This window comes from Pelodiscus sinensis, chromosome 23 (assembly GCF_052426305.1).
Source record: "Pelodiscus sinensis isolate ZL-2025 chromosome 23, ASM5242630v1, whole genome shotgun sequence".
Taxonomy (NCBI): Eukaryota; Metazoa; Chordata; order Testudines; family Trionychidae; genus Pelodiscus; species Pelodiscus sinensis.
The window spans coordinates 6,660,482-6,687,810 of NC_143074.1; the positions used below are offsets into that span (position 1 = coordinate 6,660,482).

At 48.8% G+C, this 27,329-nt stretch overlaps 1 protein-coding gene across 3 annotated transcripts in view; it reads right to left on the reverse strand.

Annotated features, from left to right (window-relative positions):
• Positions 1-27,329, reverse strand: part of ASTN2 (astrotactin 2) — a 733,588-nt gene that overhangs the window by 18,526 nt on the left and 687,733 nt on the right. The window lies entirely within an intron of this gene.

Here is a 27,329-nt window from a genome sequence, read left to right on the forward strand (position 1 = left end):
CTGGCCTTTTTCTTTTTAAAGGAGAGATTGTCCTGATCAGAGGCTTAAAGCATAAAACACAGAGAGCTGCTTATCAGCTGGGGATCAGGCAAATCCCAGCATAATCCTCTGTGCAGCTCCCAGTAGGCATCCTTCCATATTTATCCACTAAGCGCCAGGCAGCGCAACACAATTCTGCTGGGCTGGCTTTGACAAAGTGCAGGAGCCTGCCTGGCCACCTTGGAGGTCTGAGACACTCTGTGACAGGGCACCCGCTGACTGAAGCCAGACTGGGCCACTAACTAGCACAGGCCAGCTTTTATCTCAACGTCAAACCCAGGGCTCTGGGAGAGCGAAAACTGTTCTTTTAAAAGCCATTGAGTCTTAAGTGGGATAAGGAATGTGCTGTATGTTTTCTTCACCCTGGCACCACTGCTCTGGCTAGCCACGCTGCCCTTGCCACGCTGCTCTGGCTAGCCATGCCGCCCTGGTCACACTGCTCAGGCTAGCCACGTCGCCCTGGCCATGCTGCTTGGGCTAGCCACACCGCCCTGGCCTCGCCACTCTATCTATCCATGCTGCCTTGGCCACGCTGCTACTTGTAGTGTGTAAGTTCCATCCCAGCTGGCATGTGTCCATCTCTCTGAGCTGGGAATTTATACTTCTAGCTACAGCATGCATACACAGTACTGGCTTCACTCTTCCACACTCAGGCCATGGGTGGGATGGGTGGCAGCCCCAATTCAGTCACTGAAGGACGGCACCTGATGTGGCTACTCCGCATGCACCTCAAGAGTAGACAAGGAAAACTGCCACTTGCACGAAGGTGGCAAACGGTGTTTCTAAGCCAAGGATAAGCTCCACTAGCACAAGCCGTGGCTTTTCTTAAGTAGACTTGGGGTTGGCGTGGGTGCAGTTCTGTCTGTAAATGGCCAAGGCGTCGGCTTGTCCATGGGGGCATCTGCCACTGTGCGAAATTCAGCTGCTACAGCGTGTTAGAGAGGAGAAGCCAACGCTCTGCGAGATGCTACTTCTACCCTTTTATTGCTCTTCCTTAAGGTAAAGCTGAAGCTGTGTTAACTGGGAGCATCGGGGCACATGGAAAACAATTGCAGAGAATCCGCGTTTTACAGAGGGGAGAATTGTGACACAGAGAGGCCGGATGATTGGCAGTGAGTTCAGTTCACTGCTCTGATGTCTGGACAATCCTCTCCCTTCCCCACAAATACTTCACACAGATGTGACATCGCTCCTGCTAGCTGATTTTCCATGCAATGCTGGCATTGCTTGTGTATCCGTGTGAGGGCTTTTTAACACGCATTAATCCCTAACCTCTGCCCCAGCTGTAGCCTTTCAGTCACTAATGCTCCAATCTGCTATGGGACTTTCCTTTAAAGCCAAGAATTACAGCCTGTGGTAGTTAGTATGCACATAATCTCTTCAGCTGGAAGGGGGTGCAAAGGTGGCATCTCTCCCTGGAAGAGGATTTGGAATATTTCAGACGCTTTGGATGATGACAACAGCCCAGACCAGCACTTGCCTGACTTAACACTGAGCTCACCCCAAGACAATTAGAAGGTTATTCAGTCACCGATTCCAGGAACACTGGCAATGGGAAGGGCTGGGTTAATTAAGAAAAAGGGCACAGCCTCTTGGATCACAGTTTATTAGCGCATGTCGACACTAAGCAGAAGATCAACACTGCTGCAATCGATCTTCCAGAGTTCAATTTAGCGGGTCTAGTTAAGCTACAGACCCACAGGGAGACGATGAAATTATTTGCTCCTACAGGCAGAGGACTGGACTTGATGACCTCCTGAGGTCTCTTCCAGCTCTATGATTCTGTGATTCTAAGTCACTCTTGAATTAGGTTTGCGAGAGTCCACAGACTCCACACTGTCATCACTGGGAATCTAGAGCTACCATAGGTTGAACCTCGGGACCTGACCGGTTCTTTTCCAGACCACAGGAGGTCAATATTGTCTAGCAGCATTGCCAACACTTCCACTGCTTACTGGCCTGTTAGAGACCATTTAAAATTAGAGCTAAATAACAACACAGAACACTGAGAGGGCTGGTGGCAGGGCCGGCCCACGACATTATGGCACTTGAGGCAGGGAGCTTAAATGACGTCCCCATGTCCCCTCGCTGCACCAGCAGCAGACACAATTTTCTACACTCTGGGTTCTAGTGGTGCCCCCCTTCCTACCCCACAGTCTGGCACCTGAGGCGGCCGCCTCAGTTCCCCTCATGCACAGGCCAGCCCTGGCTGGAAGCAGCAAACAAACTTTATGGGACCACAGGAAACTTGGCCACATCCATGATAAGTGGACATCCAGCTAACTAAAATAATTCTGGACGATGGATTTTTCCAGACCAGAGAGTTCTGGACTACAGAGGTTCAACCTGTATTACCATGGTGGGGTACGGTGTGAGGGAGTAGGTGAGTCCTTTCCTGTACCATTTTGGGTTTTTTCCCCCACACTTACAGTTATTTGCTTTCCATGTACACAGTCAACACAGTGACAGAAGCACTGTCCAAGATCAGTGGGACCCCAGACATTCAGATAAAAATAATATTTTCTTAACCTGCAACTTGCCCAGAAAAATGAATGCCGATGCAAGTCTAGGCCAAGGGCGCCATTTTGTGGGAGTGGGGGGTAGGGGCAGCAGCCATGTGCTCCAGGAGCTCATCAGCCAGGTGTGAGAGGCACACACAGATTGCAAGCACTTTCCCCTCACTCCGGGTATGTCTACACTACCCCGCTAGTTCGAACTAGCGGGGTAATGTAGGCATACCGCATTTGCAAATGAAGCCCGGGATTTGAATTTCCCGGGCTTCATTTGCATAAGCGGGGAGCCGCCATTTTTAAATCCCTGCTGGTTCGAACCCTGTGCAACGCGGCTACACGGGGCTCGAACTAGGTAGTTCGGACTAGGGTGCCTATTCCGAACTACCGGTACACCTCGTTTCACGAGGAGTAATGGTAGTTCGGAATAGGAACCTACCTAGTTCGAGCCCCATGTAGCCGCGTTGCACAGGGTTCGAACCAGCGGGGATTTAAAAATGGTGGCTCCCCGCTTATGCAAATGAAGCCCGGGAAATTCAAATCCCGGGCTTCATTTGCAAGTGCGGTATGCCTACATTACCCTCCTAGTTCGAACTAGGAGGGTAGTGTAGACATACCCTCCTCTAGTGTCCGGGGAACGGGACGAAAAGCAAGCCGTGGTCAGGACCACACAGCTGCTATGCCCCTCCCATCTCGAATTGGCACCCTTGGTCCAGACCATGATGTGAAGGGATTCTGTATGCGCACCGAACACAAATGGGACAATCTGAGGTAGGACCATCCACGAGGTCATTCTATAGTCCCTCATGTGGGCACAGGAGCCATGAGAGCCCCTGGCCCCCGGAATCCCCATGGTAACAAAAATCTCCCATGGGGAGAAAACAGCAGGAGCTGCTCAATTAGCTCTGAAGAGTTTTAGCGACTTTGGCCTTGTCTGATTGCCTCTACAGGCCTGGCGACAGAAGAAAATGTTGCCTAATAGACAGGACACTAGATTGGACTCAGGAAATCTGGGTTCAATCCCTCGATCCAGCCTTATAGGTGGTTGTGGGCAAGTCTCTGCACTGTCTAGGACCTCAGTAAAACCTACGAAACAGGGATAATGTTAAGGTCTTGGCAGTATAATGATGAAAGGACACTTTCTAAGTGTTAGGTGCTATTATTTCTTCTGATAGCAGCCTTGAACCATTGGCACATAGAATGAGGGGCATATCTTGCAGGGGGAGGGAAGACTGAGGTCCCTGGAGTAAGAGGAAAAGCGAAGTGATGAAAGGGGCAGGATTTCCATGGAAAACATCAAAAGAATTTGACAAAACAATTCTCCCAACTTTAAATTATATTTTTTTCTTTGTTCATTTTATGAATGAAAAACCAAAATCTGAAAACAACTGAAAACCAGATTGTTGCGGGAGAACGTGGAGTTATTTTTGGAAACGGAAGCATGGTCATTTTTCCTGGAAAGGAATTCTTATATTTTTCAGCGAGCTCTCAGATGGAATTTTAAGGGTATGTGTGTCAGGCTTTCCTCCCCTTCCCCCTCTAGGGTGTAGGCCATGGGCCTCTAAAAGCAGCTGCTTTCTGTGGGAAATAAGGAGGACAGATGGTGTGAAAGCTGTCAGTTGTGCTCCCAGTGCGGGGCAAGCAGTGGTGATGGCTGGCCAGGGGCAGGATCAATCTGGGCTTCGAACTACACTAGTCCCTGGCTAGAGAAGCTGTCTCCAGATGTCCCCTCAAAGACCCGGAAAGTATTCAATCACGGCAACTGAGCATCTTTCTTTGGGCTCCTGGCTCTCCCAGGGAAAGAGAATAGAAACGAGGCTGGGCTGCCATAGATTGACACAGCAGTTCATCTGCCTCAAAGCCTGTGGAGGGATAGAATGATTGGGAAAGAATCTCTTCTCCTGGGGCTGAGTGGAACATAAGAAACCCCTCCCATTGGTCCTGCACCCATCACCAGCACGCCCTTTGACATTAGTCAAGCCCTTCCATCGCCACCTCAGATGGGATCTGTGTTTAATCACCTTCACACAGGTCCCACAGTCGACACCCACCCACCCGCTGTCCCCGGTGAGCCTCGCTGTCCAGTCAGTTAATCATAGAATCACTCTCGGAGCACAACTTCTCACCAAATGGAGGAGCTTCAGCTTGCACCAGCAGAAAGCCCTGGCACAGCTGAGGTTAAGGACGGCATCGTGGGGACAGAGAATGAGGGTCGCCCTGGGAGGAAATGAAGCTGGCAAGACACGCAGACACCAGAGCAATCGTCAGGGAAGGAAGAAAGGTGAGTGCTTTAGGCCTAGTGGAAAGGACTGTCTGGAGTACAGACAAGGGAAACAAAGAGAAATCAGGGCTAAGGGAGTCGAGCCGAGCACACCCCACTCTGGAGTAAAGCCTTGTGTAGATCAGTCACAGCTCTTCCTTAGTCCCCAGGAGGATGCGTGTGGGCAACAGAGGGCATGCTCTCTCAGATACAGGCTCGCCGGCATGGCTGCCAAGCCCGGCCCACCTGCATCTCGACACTCTGTACAATGGAGAGATTAGAAATGGGAGAAAACTCAAAAGGCTCTTTCCATGTGTCTATTCTGGGTCTAGGGGTGGGGAGAGGCCACATAATACCTTGTGGAGAGATAATGTAGGCAGCCATGTATGTTCTCAGGCTGAATGGGGAGCAGGGTTGCCAACCCACAGAAATTTCATTTACAGACAAAATGGGAAAAATTTACGGACGGGCACATTTTTTTATGGACATAATTTTTATACTATATTAAGATGACATAAATGGACAAAAGTGAAAAGTAATCATTATCCATCATAAGAACAATATGCTGTTTAACTCACTCTCATTTAGTTAGTCATGGTCCTGGAAGTTTTCAATTTTGTGATAGTACATCCGAACACATTATGTCACCTCAACCATTGAGCTAAATAAATAACAAAAATGTCCAATTTCCGCTGCTCTGCAGTAAAATGGCTGAAGCAACACAGAAGAAATTTAATTGCTATAGAATAATTGCTGTTTTTTGAAATTTTATTGCACTTTTGCGAAATTTACGGACATGTCCAATTTCGGCTAATATTTTACGGATTGTCCATAAATTTACTGACGGTTGGCAACCCTGACGGGGAGATATTATACTACTACTTAGGCCAGAGGCGGGCAAAAAAGGCTTCCAGGGGATCGATCCGTTGATCTGGCCGCTCCCCCCGCCCATAGGCCAGTTAGAGCCTGGGAGCTTCTGGGAAGAGCACGACGTTTCCTCCACCCTGCCAGGAGCATGCGGTGCTTAGAAGCACCATATGCTCCTGACAGGGCAGGAGGAGACTTTGCGCGCTCCCCTGTCCCCAAGATCTGATTGGCCTGAGGCAGAAGGGGGAGCGTGCAAAGTCTCCTCCCACTGCCAGGGGCATGGGCTCCTAGGGGGAACCTCAGTGGAGGGAGAGGGGGGCAAAAGCACTCCCTCGCCCCCAGACCAATCATGGTCTGTGGGTGGGGAAGCAGGAAAGTATCCCATTCCTGTCCCTTCCACTTCAAAATTTTCTGAAGTGGCTCCCAGCAAAAAATTATTGTCCACCCCTGACTTAGGCGCTCCTGAATTTTTGGAACCAAACACATGATGGCTACATCTAGACTGGCATGATTTTCCGGAAATGCTTTTAACGGAAAAGTTTTCCGTTAAAAGCATTTTCGGAAAAGAGCGTCTAGATTGGCACAGATACTTTTACGCAAAAGCACTTTTTGCGGAAAAGCGTCCGTGGCCAATCTAGATGCGCTTTTGCGCAAAAAAGCCCCGATTGCCATTTTCACGATCGGGGCTTTTTTGCACAAAACAAATCTCAGCTGTCTACACTGGCCCTTTTGCACAAAAGTTTTGCCCGAACGGGAGCAGCATAGTATTTCCGCAAAAAGCACTGATTTCTTACAGTAGGAAGTCAGTGCTTTTGCGGAAAGTCAAGCAGCCAGTGTAGACAGCTGGCAAGTTTTTCCAGAAAAGCGGCTGATTTTCCAGAAAAACTGGGCAGTCTAGACACAGCCATGGAAATTAGTACAATTCTGCTGAAGTCTACAGAGTTGCGCTCACTTACATCAAGACTGAATTGTGGCCATTAAATGGTCCATGAGGAAACCAAGGCAAAAGAATGAGAATAAGTGGTTTGTCCATGGCAGTCAGTACATAGCGAGGGTAAGAACTCAGCAGCTCCCAGCCCCATGTTTAAGGCAGGATCCTACATGTCCATCAATCAGAAATGCCTTACATTAACAGAGGCATTTAATGCTAAGCTTTCCTCTACTGGGTCTTCTCATGTTTTCCCAAGTCTCCAGTGGGTTAGAGGTCACCCAGAAAGCAACACACAACTGGCACGTTTCCTCTTTCATACACTTGATAGAATAATATGAACATTCCTTTTATGCGAGTAATAAATATTTGGCTCCCAAAGGATGTTTCACAGACTATAGGCAGGGATCAATCCATCTCCACTTTGCTGCCTTTTGGGGGGAAGTGCAGCAGCAGTTGACTGGTACACCCAGCAATGCTTCTCAAGACTTGTGATCATCTGTATGCCGCTGGACCTGCAGGGAGAGATTCTGTTGACAGGCAGAATGTCATTTCATGATTTAGATTTGTTCAGGATATGAGGGTTAAAAATCCAGCTTTTAAAAATTGCCAGGATTATGCCTTTAATAATATGAAGCCAGAATACCTGGTTTTCACAAAAGATAGGCATTCAAGCAGCATAGCACTCCCTACCATGATGACGGGAAACTGGTTCACAACTTAGGGCAGTGGTCCCCAACACGGTGCCCGCTGGCGCCATGGCACCCGCTGAGGCATTTACGTGCGTCCACCAAGTGCTCGGGGCCGGCCCCGCCCTGGGCACGTGTCGCATGCGTGGTGCCAGTCCTGAGCGCGCCACGCATGCGTGGTACCAGCCCCGCATTCATGGGTGGCCCCGCCCCCGGGCACACGGCGCATGGGGAGCGCCGGCCCCGGGTGCGAGGCTATGGGGGGCGCTGGCCCCGGGTGTGCGGCGAATGTGCGGCTCCGCACCCGTATGCATGGCTATGGGGGGCACCAGTCCCGGGCATGTGGCTATGGGGGGGACTGGCTCCGGGCGCAAGGCGAATTGGCAGCCCTGCCCCCGGGCATGCGCCGCATGCGCGGCCCCACCCCCAGGCGCACAAGCAGCCCCACCCCCGGGCACCCAGCAACTCCAAAAGGTTGGGGACCACTGACTTAGGGTTTGTCTTCATTTACTGGGAGATCGACACTGTGGAGATCAATCTCCTAGGGTTTGATTTAGTGGGTCTAGGAAGGACCTGCTAAATTGACTGCTGATGGAGCCCCTGTCAACCCTGGTACTCCACCAGTTCAGGAGGAGTAAGGGAAGTTGATGTAAGAGTTTCTCCCATCAACCTCCTGCAGTGGGGACACCACAGAAATTCAACCTAAGGCACACCACTATCGTAGCTGGTGTTGTATATCTCAGGTTGACTTTCTCCCCTAGTATAGAACTGGCCTTAGATAGAAGACCACCTTCTGCTGAAATATAATGAAACTTTCTGTAACACCTGAGAGGTGCTACAACATCTTCCTGATAGGTTTCCCTTCCTGAGTTTACAACTCTTGCAATGTTATCACTAGCCTGGAACTTTTCTTAACCTCCAGCTGCTGGAGTCATATGATTTTGGGAGACCCTCATCTTTCAATAAAATGCATGAACCAACCAACAAACAAAAAGCAAGGTTCTAGGACTAGTAGCTGCAGAGAAAACTTTGAAAAGGCAAAACCCTAAAGGCTCAAAACCCAAAAGACAAGTGAACAGAGCCCAAAGTGTAGTAATATTTTTAAAACTCATGATTTCCAAGTCAATGTTTTAATCTGAACGACCAGTGTAGGCAGTGCTGCAGCCAAAATCCGACCCAGTCTAACTGCACTTAGCATGGGAGCTCAGCTGCTTCTGTCACATGATGACATGGACGCAGGCTGAAACTACCGCTGCGTCTCACCGCCACTTCGCAGGCTTGACTCTGGCTTTCTCCGGCTCCTGCTGTTCACTTTCTATTTTGGGCTCCTGCAACTGCTAGATGCTGTGACATATCATGAACTCACCATCTGGACCATGGGAAGAGTCCAAGTAAACAATCACATCATTTGCCGTACATCGTTGGTACGAATCACGTATGTGTGTATACAATGCATACTGCACACAGAACACACCGGGTATTCAGTTTGGGATGACCACCAATGAGTGCTAGCTAGGAAACAAGAATTCCTTTTCATCAAAAAATGTCAAGGTTTCAAGATTTGGTTTTGTCCTGCCTCAACATGAAAACTAGACTTGTCGACATCCATCTAGAAAAAAACCAGGAGAGACTGAGAGACAGTCCCAACCTCGAATAGCCTATAGCCAGTGGTTACGGTGCTCAACTTGGATGTGGGAGTCCCTTCTCTCTATGAGGCCCAAAACCGTGCTCTGTCCAGTCAATCTCTGCTGTTGGGCTGTTCCACTTTGCATTTCGAAGTATTGCATTTCACTGGCTCAGAGAACAAGATAATGACTCTGTAGTTTAGAGCACTCAGTGAGAGATGGGGCTCACCCACATTCATGCACCTGAACTATTTAAATTGGACCAGGGATTGGGACACGAGTCTGCCCACATCTGAGGTGACTGTCATCACTACTAAGCTCCTAGCTACTGTGGGGTAGCTCTGACTCTCTCAGAATTCCATCTGAGAAACCTTCCCAAAGACATTTTTATCCCAACCATTTTGTTTCTGCAAAATATTCAGGTTCTGACAAAAAACATTTTTGTTGAATAATTGTTGACTGGCTTTTCTACCGAGCACACCTTGTCACACATATGGCACTATTTTTGTACCTATGGGGTCTAACACTGTCCGTATTACACTCTTATTTGAACCTCCTGCCTACTGAGTTCCAACCCATTACTGCTTCATAAATACACTCCTTGATTGTGGAAAATAAGTCGTCAGATTTGCGCTGGGGACCTGGAAATGCTTTTGTACTTGGCTGGCTAGAGAAAAGACAGTTACCTGCTTTCCCATGATGGTGTTCTTCGAGATGTGTTGTTCAGATCCATTCCAATCAGGTGTGGTACTCTCCGCATGCACGCGTGTTGGAAACGTTTCTTCTAACTAGGGATGTGAGCAACTAGTCAACTGTCTGATAAGCAAATACTTATCGGATAGTTGACACACTAGTCAACAAGTTGCTCTCCCCCACCCCCAGCTGCCTCTATCAAAAAGAGGCAGAAAGTGGGGGGGGGGGGAGGAGAGGAGACGGTCCTTCAAGATGGCAGTGCTGCATGGAGCCCAGGGCCAGATGCTGGGCTCCAAGTGATGCTGCTGCTTTGAAATGCTGCATGCAGCCCGGAGCCAGCAACTCCCCAGCAGGCCCTGGGCTGTACATGGTGTTTCAAAGTGTCAGCACCGTGTGGAACACTCAGAGTCCTCATCTGACCCTGAGCTCCATGTGGCACTGCCACTTTGAAATACCACATGCAGCCCAGGCCGTGGGGGGACTGCTTGAGCACATGTGTGTAGTTTTGGGTAAAAAGCTGGGAGGAAAATGTCTTGCCGGAGATAGAACTGTGAAACCACCTTAGGTAGAAAGGCCGGATGTGGCCTAAGCTGTAACTTGTCCTTAAGGAAAATGGCATAAGGGAGTTCTGAGGTAACAGCTTTCACCTCTGAAACCCTTCTAGCATATGCAATGGATCCCAAGAATGCCACCTTATAGGACAGGTGCAGCAGGGAGTACGTGGACAAAGGTTCAAATGGTGGGCCCATGAGTTTGGTGAAAATCAAACTGAGGTCCCATGTGGGCACAGGCAGGTGGGAATAAGGGAAGAGCCTGTCTAAACCCTTATGAAAGTTGGTCACTATGGGTATGTCTAGACTACATGCCTCTGCTCACAGAGGCATGTAAACTAGGCTACCTGACATAGTCAAAGAAGCCGGGATTTAAATATCCCCGGCTTCATTAAAATAAACATGGCCACGGCGCTGTGCTGGCTCAGATGATTGTCGGCTCAGCGCAGCAGTCAAGACATGAATCGGCCTTTGTTGACCGCTCCCTTATGCCTCGTGAAAGCCTTGCTGGCCCTCACCTTCTGCACTCAAAGTTCTGGAGCGAGGAACAGCCTTGACAAGCAGTGAGATGTACCTTGTGAGGTACAGTGAGGGTGCCAGTCCTTGGCTTTGTAAATGGAGTTGGTATTCCATGATAAGAGGTACAGGTGCATGTTGGAAGTGGGGAGGAACATGATTCTGTTTGCACCAGCAGGAAAACCTTTTCCATTTAGCCAGGTAGGCAGCCCTGGTCGATGGTTTTCTACTACCCAATAGCATGTCTTACACTGCACTCATACCGAACATTTTAATGTGTTCAGCCATGCACTCTCTATGCCATGAGGAGTGACTGTAGGTCTGAGCGTTGGAGATTACCTTGATCCTGCAAAATCAGATCCGGGTATAGTGGTAGAGCAAACGGAGCCCACACTGACAATTCCAACACAGAGATGAGCCAATATTGGTGTGGCCATCATGGAACTAGCATTATCATGTTGGCTTCATCCATGTGGATCATCAGCAGGACCTTGAGTATGAGTGGGTTTGAAGGAAAAGGTCGTGGAAAGAGCAGAACATTTTGCATTTCTTGTTGGCATTGGTGGTGAACACATCTAGTGGAGGAAACCCCACCTTTGGAAAACTGAATGGAAGACACCTGATCTGACGGACCACTCGTGAGTAAGGAACTTTCTACTGAGAGTGTCTGCCAGGTGGTTCTGTCGGCCTGGGAGACAGCAGGCCTCGAGTGATTGGAATGGGCTATGCAGAAGTCCCAAAGACACACAGCTTCCTGGAAGAGAGGGAATAAGTTTGCTTCTCCCTGCTTGTTTATGTAGAACATGGTGGTGATGTCAATATCATCACTGGGCTGGCATTTAGGGGCAGAAGGCTTGGCAGGTTAGCCTTACAGCCCTGAGTTTTTTATGCTGATATGAAGCCTGGACTCTGTCTGATCCCACAGCCCTTAGTTCAAATCCGCACCCCACCTGAGGTCTCGTGTATCTATCACTATTGTTACTGTAGGAGATGGGGCGTTGGAAGGGAATCCCCCACACACTGCCTGAGGGTCCAATCATCAGTTCAGAGTGTTCGGCACATTGCTGGGGATTGTCACAGCCAGATCCAACCTGTCCCACTATGAATGGTAGGTCGAGGCGAGCCAGGCTTGTAGTGGTCTGAGGCGTAGTCTTGCATGTCTGATCACATAAGACCACGTGTCTCCGTAGGCAAAGGCGGACCTTTGCTGTTGAGGTTGGGTACTGCACGAAGGATTTGACAATATTGGCCATAGTCTGAAACCTGGAGTCTGGGAGGATGGCTCTTGCCTGCTTGAGTCATGAATCACTTCAATGAACTCACAGTGCCGCACCCCTGGCAGGAACTTAGGTTTGTCCATTGCCCCGGTATGGAAAAGGAGCAGTGCGATGCCTTAGTGCTGGTGAAGATGGGTGCCGATGTCAGCCCAGTGTTGAGGGGTACTTTACATGGCAGGCTTGCCCCTGGATTATGGTGCTGATGGGGGCTTTTCCCGCTCCGGTCGCAGAGAACTCTTTGAAGTCCCTTGCAGCTTCATAGGTGTCCAGAGTGGATGGGCAGTTTATTACGCCCATTGAATTCCAGTTCCCCAGGGAGGCACTTCCTACCAGACTGAAGAGTGCCCGGAGTCAACAGCTGGTCTTGTTGAGCCTTATGTGCCAACACTTTCATGCACTGAGGAGGCTCATTAGTGGGGAGGCCATAGGCACTGAGTAAAGGTAGGGCTGCAAACCCCCAGCCTCACCTCCAGCCCTGACCCATCTGCTGATGCCTGCCCCCATGGGATCCAAGCTGCCTCGCTGCCCCCCCCTCCCCATCACAGGGAGGGGAGGAGGAAGGGTGGCTGGGCATGGCTCCAGCCTCCCTGGCCCCGGAGCAGCAGGAAGGGGGAGGCCGCGCTGCCCCGCCTCCCCCACCAGAGGCATGGAGAAAACAGGTGCCGGGGACAGAAACACTCCAAACCCAGAATGCCCACAGCAGGTGTTCTGGGAGTGGAGTGGGGCGGGGCCAGGCTTGCCCTTTTGGAAGGCTGTGCCTTCCCCCACCTATAATACCTGCCATCCATGAGGAGGAGGCTTGTGAGGTGAGTGCCCTCTATCTGCCTTATGGTGTCTTTGTGGCACTGCAGAGCTCCCCAGTGTCGGTGTGCGGTGCCGGTGGGCTTCAGTGCCGAGAGTCTCCAGTGCAGAAGTCCTTCCTCAGTGCCGATTCACGTACCGATGCCGGTGCGCTGTGTATGGAGCCTGCACCTGGCACCTGTCGATCCACAGCCAAGGGTCCTGCAGTGGCTTCCATTAGGAATTGTTTCAGTCTAAATTCACGCTCCTTTCTGGTGCAGGGCGTGAACCCCCCACAGATCTTACACAGCTCGGACTGGTGCCCTTCTCCTAAGCACCTGAGGCACACCTTGGCTATGTCTAGACTGCAAGCCTCTTTCGAAAGAGGAATTTCGAAAAAGCAAGCTGCTTTTTTGAAAGAAAGCACCCAGTGAGTCTGGATGCTCTCTTTCTAAAAAGCCTGTTTGCTGTCAAGAACGCCTTCTTTCGAAAGATTACTTTCGAAAGAAGGCGTTCTTCCTCGTAGAATTAGGTTTACCACCGTCAAAAGAAAAGCCGCATTCTTTCGATTTAATTTCGAAAGAACACGGCTGCAGTCTAGACGCAGGTGAAGTTTTTTCGAAAAAAGGCTACTTTTTTCGAAAAAAACCCTGAGTCTGGACACAGCCCTTGTGAGGATAACTGTTTGGCATAGATCTCTTGTGAACAGTGCAAGATTTACAGCCCTGGGCTTTCAGCATGCCAGGGATGGGCGAGCCCGCCCACTCCTAACTACTGAGTTTTACAAAGAGAGGGAAACTAATTAGGTACTAATAAGGTACTAAGCTAGCTAGGGGCCTAAGGGGACTGGAAGGCCTACTTCCCCTGTTCCAGCACAGCCAAGGACTCTAAGAAGGAACTGAAGGGAGGGTCTGGATAGCACTGGTATATAAAGGCACCACTCCAGCGGGCTCCACAGACAAGCCCGACGGGAGTTTCTGATGCATGCACACCTGATTGGAATGGACATGGACAAGCACTAGAACTATGATCTTTGATCTCAGGAGGAGACTCAGCCAGAGGGGCTTTCTGGGGTTGAACACGACCATTACAACTTGTCTGAGTCTGGTGCAGAGTGCTGAGGTGAACACACCCTCCTTGGGTGCATCTAGACTGGCAAGATTTTGCGCAAAAGCAACTGCTTTTGCGCAAAAACTTGCCAGCTGTCTACACTGACCGCTTGAATTTGCATAAGAGCACTGACTTTGTAATGTACAAAATCAGTGCTTCTTGTGCAAATACTTTCACACTCCCGCTCGGGAAAAAGCCCTCTTGTGCAAGAATACTTGTGCAAGAGGGCCAGTGTAGACAGGGAAGAACTGTTTTGCGCAAAAAAGCCCCGATGGCTAAAATGGTGATCGGGGCTTTCTTGCGCAAAATCGCATCTAGACTGGCCACGGATGCTTTTGCGCAAAAACACTTTTTGCGCAAAAGCATCCGTGCCAATCTAGACGTGCTTTTGCGGAAATACTTTTAACGGAAAAACTTTTCCGTTAAAAATATTTTCGCAAAATCATGCCAGTCTAGACGCAGCCCTTGTGTTCGGCCAGCTCCTCTGGTGCCCTGTTCACCTCAGAACAGAATTCAGAGCCCTGGTCCTCATCGACAAGTCCTAAATGGACAGGGATTCAGTTATCTCCATCTGCTTCACCCTTCGTGACCTTCCAAGACATGCCCTCCCCTTTTCCTGCCTGCAGATGAAGCAGCTGGACTGGCCCCAAGAGCTAGGTGCAAAGTGTTCTCAGCAGCAGGACAAAGGCTATAGGCCACTGTGCCAGAAGAGATCAGATTGTGCTCTAACTTGAGTGTGTTCAGGATGAAGTGTGAGACACACCCCAGGAATAATGCCCATAAATAAATACATATGTAAATAAAATCATTGTACATATCACTTCACACCCTATAAGAACATAAGAAGGGCCATACAAGGTCACACCAAAGGTCCATCTAGTCCTGTATCCTGTCTTCCAACTGGCCAATGCCAGATACTTCAGAGGGAATGAACTGAACAGACAATTATTGTGTGACCCCTCCCCTGTCGTCCAGTCCCAACTGATGGCAGTCAGAGGTTTAGGGATACCCAGGGAATGTGGTTTGTGCCCTGGCCATCTTAGCCACAGATAGACCTATCCCCCATGAACATATGTAGTTCCTTTTAAAATGCTTCTAGTCTTCACAACATTGCAGGACGAGTTGCACAGGTTGACTGTGTGTTGTACTCAGGGAAACAGTGTGAGAAAACACTGTTCTCTCCCAATTCTTTTGCTTCTTCATGATTTAGTTAAGCATTTTATAAATGCTTATGATAGATAGATAGATAGATAGATAGATAGATAGATAGATAGATAGATAGATAGATAGATAGATAGATAGATAGATAGATAACCAGCTTCTCACAACACAGTTTGTGTATATAAGCAGGATTGATTCCATGTAAGCATTGATGTGAGGGGAAAGTATTGAAATGTTAAGGGATTTTGTGTGGGCAAGCATGCATGGCTGCACTGATGTGTGATTGACTGTACCTCAGAATGTCTGTGTGTGATTATTAGTTAACGTTTTTGCAGTGGAATGCACATGAACTGTTAAGTATCATAATTTCGCAACATAAGGCTGTCTATATTGGTTTGTAGGCATGCTCTATGCCAGGGCTCTTCTCCCACAAAAATGCAGCTTGCGAAGACACTTCTGTGCCCCCTTCCCTCCCCAAAATGGCTCCCACCCTGCACCTGGTTCCCCCCAACACCTGGCTCCTCTGTGGTCACCAGGGCGGCGATTCAAAATGGCGCCCAAGATGGAGCAGGATATCGTCAAAAAGCCTGCGCTTTTTTCTTAAAGGGGCAGCCTCCTTTTTCTTTTTCTTTTTTTGCTAGACAATTCTGGTGTGGCTCTTAGCATTTTTTCCACTGCTGTTTTGGCTCTTTTTGTTAAATGGGTTGGCCACCCCTGCTCTATGCGAATAAATCTGAGCAGGGGAGGGGTTTTGTGTCTGATTACTTGAGATTGTAAATGTGCTATGCATAAGTGTGAAAAGGACACTGAGGCTGTTTGCACAACTGGATCTCAAACCTGTCTACACTGTCTCTTTTCAGAAAACCTTCTGCCATTGCACTAGCATGGCATTCTCCATGGTGGCAAAATTGAGAGTGTTAATATGGACAAAGCACATTTACCACAGTTCCTCCAGACCTGCTCCGAGCACGGCTAACCACCATGGTGGCAACTAGGCTTCTGTCCTGCCAACACCAGTACTTCCACCATTGCTATCACTGGTGGAGGTGACCCAATGAGAGTGCACTGGTGAGGGATTTCCTGAGAAAGCCTAGTCTAGGGAACTCCTGAGGGTCAGCTTGTGTCCTGTGTGTCTGGGTGCACAAGCATGTGGCTTCATGAAGTCTCTGATCTACCATTTAAGTCTACTCTAACAGTAGAGTCCACAAGGGTGCCTCTGTGTTTCTATTCAGAAACCATTACAATAAAATATTAAAATCAGCCCCTCCATACAAGCCACAAGAATGCATTTCAGCTTATTGCTTGATGGTGAGTCTGCAATTAAGAAACTGGCATTAAAAACCTCACTCACCCCACCCTTTCCCCTTTGTGGCGAATAACAAGCAGACAATAGGAAAGGAGCATTCCCTGGAAGGGAAGGGATTCTCCTTGGCTTTTCTCGGGCCCTAAATTCCTGTCTGATTGGTCATGCCAGGCCCATGTTTACACTGCCATCATCTAAGCAATGGAATGCCTGGGAAAGAGATCCACTGCTTGTTCCAACCTCATTCCGGGACCCCGTGGGAGCTGAGATAAGCCTCCTGGGGCAGGGCACATCTCCACCTGTTTGGGGCTGACTTCCTTATGGCTTAGAACTGCAAAACCATTGTGACTGGGACCTTGGGACATCGGTAATGCTGGGCTGGAGAAGTGCTGTGCCTAGGGGCAGGCCCTATCAGAGCGGGGACCAAGAAGGCCTCAGGAGACAAAGGGGCCTCAAATGTTGACATTTTTCTACCATTTCATTTCCACTTATTACACACCTTGCAGTTATCACAGACAACAAAAGAAGCTCTATAGACCTGCAAAAATTTGATTTCAAATGAAAAAAAAAATCACTCGGGTGTCATATCCGAGTTTTCATCTGTGTGATTGGAAAAGCTTCAGTGATTAGTGATTCTGCATCATGAAATGCTGTTTTCAGCCTTTGCATAGGTTAGAGGTTTTGAAAGTTGTAATTAATTCTGTTACTGTGAACTGATTTTTCTTGAGGATGAGTTTAACCTGTAAATTAGATGTATTCCTGTTTTTTCTTGTGTGTCTTCGTATACAATAACCATATCAAACTCAGCTGTAAGCTACCTCTTTGGCCAGTTTTAGATCCACTTTTAAAGACTTTTTTGTCATAATAAACATTTAATTCTAGTTCTTTAATAAACTTTATATCTAATTTGGCAATTGCTCGGTATTCACATTCTTAATAACGCACCAGTTATTAGAGGAATTTAATAACAGGAACATGTTAGCAGATGAAATTTGAAGACTTTGAAATAAGGCTATCAGGGACTTAGTAAATAACACCCCCAAATTATTATTATATAATATTAATTGACAAGTATATACAATCAAAATTTTGTATAACCAATAGCCTTTAGCAAATTAATTTAGTGTGTTACTGTGTTTTAAAAGAACCCCTTTGCAAAAATGAAGCAAAGATTTGAAAGTGGTTCAAGTAAGAAATGGCAAAAGCAACATAGTGAGGCAGCAGTTAAGAGTTTAAAGCCAATAACATAATTTCTTGTAGAAAAGACGCCTCAGCCATTAGACGGTGACCATACTGACAGTGACACTTCCAGTTCTGATGATGAAAACTTTGTACCCACAAATGGCATTTCAATTCCACTGCCTCAGAATGAGAAGGTCATTAATCAAGACACAGAAATGCCAACAGTAGCAATAGATGCAGAAACTATGCTTGATTTAGAAATTGTGCAGGCAAAAAATGAGGACTTCAGAGATGCTGAGCAGCAAGAACAAGAACTTATGACTAGCACAGGACACAATGTAACAAGAATGGCAGCAGAACCTGATATTGGACTTCTTGATAAGAACAATGTTGCTCAAATGCAGTCACTTCTCAAAGTTAGTTGTTTTCCGATTCCAAGTAATATACCGAAAGATGCTGAAAATCATGCTTTTCCCACTTGTCTGCTGACAAAAACTCTTCCAAATGGAGAGATCTACACAAGAGACTGGTTCTACTGGAGCATAGAAAAGCAGGCTCTGAACAGTGTGCCCTGTTTCATTTTTAAAAGTAATACTTCAAATGCATCAATACTGTCTGATCCATCCAGCTGAAGCATCAGTAGAAGTTGGAAGAAGTTGAAAGACCGAATATCTGCTCATGGAACTTTAGTATCACATGAAGTTAGTATGTTACATGGAAATCAGCTAGTAGAGCAGCACTAGCTGACAGTTCAATTGAAAACTTACTCCTGAGTGAAATAAACAGAGAAACTGATAACTGGAAAAAACTCCCTGAGCAGATATTAAATGTCATTCTTTTTCTTTCTGAACAAGGATTGGCTTTGTTTGGTTCCAGTCAACGTATCAGTGACCCTATGAACGGAAACTTTCTTGCTATAATTGAGCTTCTTAGCAAGAATGACCCACTTTTATCAGGCCATGTTAAGTGTGTTTGTGAATCACAAGAGAGTGGAAAATGCATGCAAGTCCATTATCTGTTTACCAGAATATAAAACGAATTTATTGAGCTGTGTGGGACATTTATGCAAACAGCAATTCTTGAAGAGATACGACATACAAAGTACTTTTCAATTATTACAGATGCAACTCCAGACTGTTCTCATAAAGACCAGATGATCTTGGTTGTTCAATATGCTAAAATTGCAGGAAGTTCAAAGGTTTCAATTGAAGAATGATTCATTTTTTTTGATAATTTCATGAAAAAATGGAAAAGAAATCGCCGCTCATGTATTAGAAATTCTGGAAGACTTCAAATTGAAATTTCAAGTCTGTATTGGCCAAGACCATGACAATGGATCCAGTATGTCTGGGAAGTACAACGGAGTACAAGCAGTTCTTCTTGAGAAAAATCCAAACTGTATTTTCTCCAACTGTGGCAACCACACACTAAATCTTATCGGCGTTGATTATGCTGAATCATGCAAGAAAGCAATCACATACTTTGGAACAATCCAGCAATTGTACAACATCTTCAGTAGCAGTCTTTCAAAATGGAAAATTCTGAAACAGCATCTGCCTGTTTCCTTTAACAGCATGTCGACAACAAGATGGTCAACACGAACTGATGGCGTTAAGTTGCACAGCATTTGGACTTTGTGAGAGAAGCTTTAAGTGAGCTTGAATCTCTTACTCTCACTGCACAGGCTCGCACTGAGCTTAAGTCAATTCAGAAGTATATAACTAAATTTGAATGCATTTTACTGAGGTCTGTGTGGATGAAGCTACTAAAATGATCCACAAAACTAATCTTGTAATTGAAGCATGCAATGCTACATTAGATGTTGGAGGGACAACACTGAATGACTTCTTAAAGATATTCAAAAGATTTGTGATCAATGAGGGTGTGTCTAGGGTGTGTCAATGAGGGTGTGTGGACTTTTGTCAACAAAAATATACCTGCGTCTACACTACCGCTGAGTTCTGTCGACATAACGTCGACAGAACTCAGCAGTTTTGTCGACGCTGGTAAACCTCATTTTACGAGGCATAACGCCTTCTGTCGACAGAGTTTCTGTCGACAGAGTTTCTGCCCCGGGCTTCCTGGAATCAGCCGCTGATCTGTTTCAGCAGCGGCTGAATCGGGGATCCCTGGGGCAGAGCAGCTGGGATCCTGCCGGGTTGGTCCTGCAGCGCCCTCCTTTGGCGCTGCGGGACCAACCCGGCAACACTCCAGCTGCTCTGCCCCAGGCGTCCCCAAGAGCAGCTGGGGTGCTGCCGGGTTGGTCCCGCAGCCCCGATGGGCAGCGCTACTGGACCAACCGGGCAGTACCCCAGCTGCTCTGTCCCAGGCATCCCCAAGAGCAGCTGGAGTGCTGCTGGGTTGGTGCCGTAGCACCGCCCCTCGGCGCTGTGGGACCAACACGGCAGCATCCCAGCTGCTCTATTGCAGGCATCCCCGATTCAGCTGCTGCTGAAACTGACCAGCAGCAGCTGAATCAGGGACGCCTGGGGCAGAGCCGGACTATCGTAAGGGAGGGGGGATGAGAGGTCTGGGGTGGCATCCCCTCCCACCCCACTCCAGACCCCTCATAGTCCCCCTTTCTGATAGTCCGGCATATCTGATAATCCGGCACCCCCTGGGTCCTAAAGGTGCCAGATTATCGGAAGTTTACTGTACTATTATGGAGGAATCCTACAGAATTTAACAGAAAGCAAAACCATTAGAACCGTATAACAGTTTTATATATACTATACTATACTATACTATACTATACTATACTATACTATACTATACTATACTATACAGTCTTCAGGGTTTTCAAAAATAATCTGTGACAACCATCTTGAATTTTATTCTATAGGCCATTCACATCTGACACAGAAATGAATAATCATTAACATGGAAGGACTGTCAGAACACTGAAGCCTTATCTCTAAACTCAGACCCAGGGCAGCCAGAGAATGGTTGAAACCTTTCCTTGGGGATACTAAACCCTTTAAAGCAGGCTAACCAAGAACAGACCACCAACTGTAGGGCGGGAGAAAACAAACATGAGCCAAGAATCAATCCTTATGGGTGTGGGGCGGGAGGGAGGGGGGTTGGATTGACAATGAGTACGGGAAAGTATAACAGGATGGTAAGTGTATGGGGGGGTAGATGGTGCCTACCTGCATAGGGAAGGCTTTCTTGCTAAAGGAAAGGCAGGGAAAGGCGCAGCAGAGAAATAAGTTGTTGGGTTTTGCAGTGTAATGAGAAGACAGTTAAAGTCTGGTGTGAGACTCCAGAAAGGTAGTTTCAATCCCCTCCTCTCCCAGACCTCTTGTATGACCTAGGACAAGTCACGCGGGGCCTGTCCTCACTGCAAAACTAACTCAAACCTTTTAACATGAACCCACCCCCCACAAAAGGGCACTTACCTCGCGTGCGCTGATGCCTGCGAATCTAGCTGGCTGGCTACTCAGGGATGCAGGCTCAAGCCCAAGTTCACACAGCTCACAAGCTGCTAACACCACCATGCTGCATTGCGGATGCAAGTTAACTCCACTCACGTGCAGCTGGTCCTCCAGTGCCTTCCCGCAATTCCCCCCATGTGCCCAGGAAGGACAGGCAAGTTCTCCACAGTTCACAGGGGAAGAAACATAGGGTATGTCTACACTACCACCCTAGTTCGAACTAGGGTGGTCAATGTAGGCAACCGGAGTTGCAAATGAAGCCCAGGATTTGAATTTCCTGGGCTTCATTTGCATATTGCTGGGCGCCGCCATTTTTAAATGTCCGCTAGTTCGGACTCCATGCCCGCGGCTTCCTATTAGGATTAGGCTTCCTATTCCGAACTACCAGTACACCTCATTCCACGAGGAGTAACGGTAGTTCGGAATAGGAAGCCTAATCCGAACTACCTAGTCCGTGCCGCGTGTAGCCGCGGGCACGAAGTCCGAACTAGCGGACAGTTAAAAATGGCGGCGCCCGGCAATATGTAAATGAAGCCCGGGAAATTCAAATCCCAGGCTTCATTTGCAACTCCAGTTGCCTACATTAACCACCCTAGTTCGAACTAGGGTGGTAGTGTAGACATACCCATAGAGAGGCTCAGCTTACTGTAGTGCAAAGCAGCTTAGAATGTGCTCCCCAAAGCCCTAGCTCCATGCACCAGTGAATGTAGTTCCCGGGCAGACACAGCTGTTTGATGTTCTGCAGCATGGCTGCCCTGCCATGAGCGAGACTAACTCAAGGTCAGACACAGTTCTCCTCTCTCTGTGCCTCTGTCCCCCTGCTCTGAAGGGGTGATTTTGTCCATTTAGTTTGGACACACTTTGGGTCCAGATCTCTGCCTGTATGTAAGTGCAGCGCCTTCGCATAATAGGGCCCTGAGTTTGGTTAGGGCCTTGAAGTACCACTGTCATACCATAATGATAAACAGATGGTAAAAGACTGTATCTACCTCACTTAACAGTGGCAGAGGATGAGGGAAGTGTGTCTCACAGAGCACTTCTCTTGAGGCAATTGGATTTTTTTTCACTCGAAATAAAATCTTGGCCTAAAATTTGGCCATTTTAGACTGTAATGAAGTAGGGTCAATGGTGTTCACTCTCGGAGGGCAGACAACACTCTGAGCTCTTGTATGAGATGACTGGGAAGAGAAAGGAAAAGATCCTACAGCATCAACCCCCCTAAGCAGGCCACCTGCCTGTTGATCAGCAAAAGACTGAAGAAAGGCAGCTGGCCAAGAAGTGGGATGGAAAGAGAGGCCTACGCTGACCCCACTCTATGGAAATCTATTGCAGGGGTGTCATTTTCTGTTGGGTTCACAAAATGATCCAAATAAAACAAAATGCAATGGAAATGCTCTCGATTCCTACAAAGGGGAGGGTTCCCACAAATGCTGTGGTACACGTCCCAGAATGCACCTGGATTCCTCCCAGACAATGGCTGTTGATCCCCAGCAGTTAACTACCTCAAGGGAAGCGAGGGCATTTGCTGACTCCTGACATGAGTGCTAAAGGTAACGACCTCATGAGAGCAAAGCCTCTGGGGTACCTCTAGGCTTTGGGTTCCTTCCACCAGGCGGGGATTCAATGGGAACCCAAGGACAAAGCTGTCAAGGGAGAAAACAGCGTCTGAGTGCTCTAAAAACCCTCCTTCTCAGTCCCCTCCAAGGCCTACTCACTGTACTTGGCCTTATTCCAGCACCTCCCTGATCTCCTACACTTCCATATCCCTGCTGGCCAGGATCCAAAGGAGGAAAGGAAGAGAAAGAAATCGGCTCCCACTGCTCCCTGAATCTGCCATCACAGGGGTGAGGCTCTGCCCACACTTGGAGCTAAGGGTGTGACTCCCACGATGGATGGACCAGGGATGTGAATGTTTAACCGGTTCACTGGTGGGGGCTGGAGCAGATCTCCACCTGCCATGGGCAGGGGGTTTGTCCAGCCCTGCAGGGGGCCCGCCACAGACAGGGGCTACTCCAGTCGTCCAGAGCAGCCCCTGCCCACAGTGGGGTTCTGCTCCAGCCTCCCCTCCTTTGATCGGTTAACTAGTTAACCAATTAAATGGGGTTTTACCTCCCTAGCATGGACAGACTCACTCTAGCTCTCCCCAAGTGAGCATGCTAAGAGCAGCATTGAGTGGGGGCATGGGAGGGCTACCCCTCTGGGTCCAGGCAGGGACACTCTCAAGGTGGGTAGCCTGTGCTACCACAGAGACGTTACGATGTTTAACGCACTAGCTCCATAAGCGCATGCCCAGGAGTGCTGGGAATTACACCCACACTGCCAAGCATAGGTGCATCATGAGGGTACATCTACACAGCAGTGTTATTCCGAAATAACTATGTGAGCGTCTACACAGCAAGCTCGTTATTTTGAAATAATTTTGAAATAAGAGGCGGCTTATTTCAGCATAATTTCAAAGTAACAGGCAGCTTATTTTGGCATTTGTAAACCTCATTCCAAGAGGAACAATGCCTCTTCTGAAATAGCTGTTTCGGAATAGCAGTAGCGTGGGCGCTCCACTGATGTTTTTTTGAAATAGCCCCTCCCTCAGGCCATTCAAGGTACTTACTCCCAAGTGCTTCCTGGGGCTCTAAATCGAGGTAGAGCGTCCACATTAGGGAAGCCTGCTTTGGACTAATTCCCAGGCTTCCCTGTAGTGTAGATGCGCTATTTCAAAATAAGCTATTTCGGAGTATTTCTTCTGGAATAGCTTATTCTGAAATAATCGTGCAGTGTAGACGTAGCCTGAGACAGGGCTAATTCCCCTCTTCTTGTCCCTGATTCTGAGAAAGGGACTCAGCTGTCCTACCCTCAGTTGCAAAGTGCCAGCGACCCAAGGCTGGTCTCCCAGGAAGCCACTTCGCTAGTCCCCTCGAGTATGTCTACACTAGCCTCCTAGTTTGAACTAGGGAGGCTAATGTAGGCATTTGAAGTTGCAAATCAAGCCCGGGATTTAAATATCCCGCGCTTGATTTGCATCTTCCCGGACGGTCGCCATTTTTGAAATTTACAAGTCCGGACTAACTGCCCGCGTCTACACGCGGCAGGGACCCAGAATTTCGAATTAAAGCCCCTATATCGAACTACCTGTTAAACCGCCTTGCAGGAGGAACAATGGGTAGTTCTATTTAGAGCTTTAATTCGAAATACCAGGTCCCTGCTGCGTTTAGACGTGAGCAGTTCGTCCGGACTTGTAAATTTTAAAAATGGCGACCGGCCGGGAAGATGCAAATCAAGCGCGGGATATTTAAATCCCGGGCTTGATTTGCAACTTCGAATGCCGACATTAGCCTCCCTAGTTCGAAGTAGGGGGCTAGTGTAGACATACCCCTCCAGAACTGCTTTCTCCAGTGTGGTAATGTCCATAATTGGGCAGGAACCCCTAGGAGCCCGGACCTTTCTGCTCCTTCAGATGCTGGAGCACCAGTGTCTGGGGGCTCTTCTCCTCCATAGTACCCCCCCAATTAGCTCATCTTGCTGCTGGCAGCACTTGCCATGTTACCTCAGCAACGCCGGTGTGCGCTAGGTGGCCTCATTGAAATGACTGGCAAATCTCCCATTGACCGCAATGGGGCCAAGATTTCACCCTAAAGGGAGTCCCGGTGAAATCCTCTCTCCTTTCTCTCTCTGCCTTGCAGATTTTCTCCTTTCTGACCCCTGGTCCTCAGGGCCACTGGCAAGTAGCAGATAATTTGTCCCTCATCCCTCACACTCGATAAGGTTTCCATTTCCTGAGTGTGTGTGTTACAGTTTGAATGTGTCCTTTCAGAAAAGCTTTGAATCACTGATTGAGAAAGAGCAGAGCGAGCCTCCCCGGAGGGGGTTGGCGCATTGCACAAAGCCCTCTGACGGAGAGCCAGCGCGGCCCAGAGAACAGCTCCTTGGCATGGCGACAGGAGACCTCGTCCAAAAAGCAGCCCTGACACGAGATAACATTAATGCCGCTTATGCAGAGGGTCTGGGGCTTTTGGAATTAAGCTTGCTCCCAGGAGCAAGAGTCTTGGGCTTTATCAATTGCAAGCAGCCCAGCATGTCACCGGGATGGTCGGAAGGGATGGGTATGGAGCTCTGGAGATAATGGGTGTATGGGGGGGGGGAAGCGGGGCACTAGCAGAGTTTGGGGATGCCCAAAGGGGAAGGCAGCCCCACTCTTGTGAAAGGGTTTACTGCCCCCTTGGAAGGTGGGGAGGGGCAGGAAGGGATACAGCGGTAGGCAGAGAGTGACTGCTTTGTGGTCTATGGTCTGTGCTAACTTCGTTGCCATCTCTATGCCGCTGGGGTCTCTGAACCACACTGAACAGCTAGGACTGGAGGTGTGTTCAAGCAGAGGCTAGGGACCTGCATGCAGTCATGTATCCCTCACCACGCCGGAAGGAGGAGGATGCAGCTCGTGCCACATCTGCTCCCCACCCTGGGAGGAGGAGAAGGGGTCTGCTGCCACCTCCCCTCTCCACTCTAGCAGAAAGAGACTGTGCCAGGTGCCATGTCCCCTCCCTCATCCTGGAAGGAAGAGGCCATGCCAGGTGCCAACCTCACATCCTCAGCACAGTGGGCTCTTCTAGGACCCTCTTTAACCCCCCCCCCCACACACACACACACCAGAATAGAGCTGAAGGAGGAGGCTGCCTGCAAAAAGGCAGCCCTGGAGCACAGATGCGCACATCACCCCTGTGTGGCCAGGGCTGGGGCAGAACGGCTGCTCCCGAGATGAGAACTCAACACTAAGCCTCCCCGTGGCAGCGACAAAGTGACATGGAAAATGACAGAGCCCAGCAGGAAGGAGTCTCTCTCGGGTGCCCTGCCAGCCCCTGCTGTGAGCTGGGGACCCATAAAACCTTGCAGCGGAAAGTCGGGGGGTATGTCTACACTACCCCGCTAGTTCGAACTAGCGGGGTAATGTATGCATACCGCACTTGCTAATGAAGCCCGGGATTTGAATTTCCCGGGCTTCATTAGCATAAGCGGGGAGCCGCCATTTTTAAATCCCCGCTGCTTCGAACCCCGTGTAGCGCGGCTACACGGGGCTCGAACTAGGTAGTTCGGACTAGGGTCCTATTCCGAACTACCGTTACTCCTCGTGAAACGAGGTGTACCGGTAGTTCGGAATAGGCACCCTAGTCCGAACTACCTAGTTCGAGCCCCGTGTAGCCGCGCTACACGGGGTTCGAAGCAGCGGGGATTTAAAAATGGCGGCTCCCCGCTTATGCTAATGAAGCCCGGGAAATTCAAATCCCGGGCTTCATTAGCAAGTGCGGTATGCATACATTACCCTCCTAGTTCGAACTAGGAGGGTAGTGTAGACATACCCAGGAAGAGCACTAAAGAGTAACCATGGAGACACAGAGCAAAGTTCCTTCGTCTGCCTCCTTACCTCTAGGCTGCCTTCTCCTCAGGCCTTCCCTGGGCTGGGTCAGTGAAAGGGAGGGTGGGCAGCAGGCGCGTTGTTACTGTGCATTATACGGACCTCCAGCTGGGCTGGGTAGCTGCTCTCTTGCCTTTCCCTGGTGCGCCCCGGCAACCTCCCAGAAGCAGCTCAGGTGTCAGTGGTGCCTTGGCAGAGCACAGGGACCCCGCTGGGTTCCCCCTGCCTGATCTCGCTGTCTCAAAGATAACGGGGCACCCATCAGCTCATTCAAGCACCAACGCCCACAGCCCATTCAACTTGGATTAAAATCCGTAATGAACTCCTTTGGTAAGAGTCAAATCGGGTCTTTCCCGGAGCACCATCCCCCACTGTCAATGCCACCATGATATTCCAGGGTCGGCGGCATCATTAGAATCCAGGCTCGGCTCTACACACAGTCACCCCTTTGGTGTCAAGCTATTTGCAACCACTTTGGCAGAAAAATAAACCATAATAGCTAGCCCCCAGGCAGACAGATAGCCCCATGCCTGCAGCCGTGGCTCCCTGAAGGTTACATGCTAATGGTTAAGGCATTAGTCAAAGGTGGCAGCCTCTTTGCTTTTCACAAGTCTAACGCCAGTATCAGTTGGAGACACATGTGAAAGGCATTAAAGTGCCAGATGCAGGTCTCTAGAGATGTCACTCTTAGTGCCTTCCTCTATGCAGGCGATTCATGGGGCAAATCAAAGCTGCAGGGGGATGTGTGTGTGTGTACAGAGATGGCTGTTCAGAGAGGAGGAGAGGAAAAGAAGTTCTCTCCCCGGGATCTCTTGGGAAAGAAGGGAGATCAGAGAGTCCTTTATGCCTTGCAGAAACAAACTCATGTAATCACACTACCCATTTCACCCATATATTCTTTGTGGACGTTGGCCAGTGCTGGTTCAAGAGGGTTTTCCTGCCCTGGGTAAACTGGGAAACCTCTGCCCCTTCCAACCCAACAATCATAGCGGACAAGAAACAG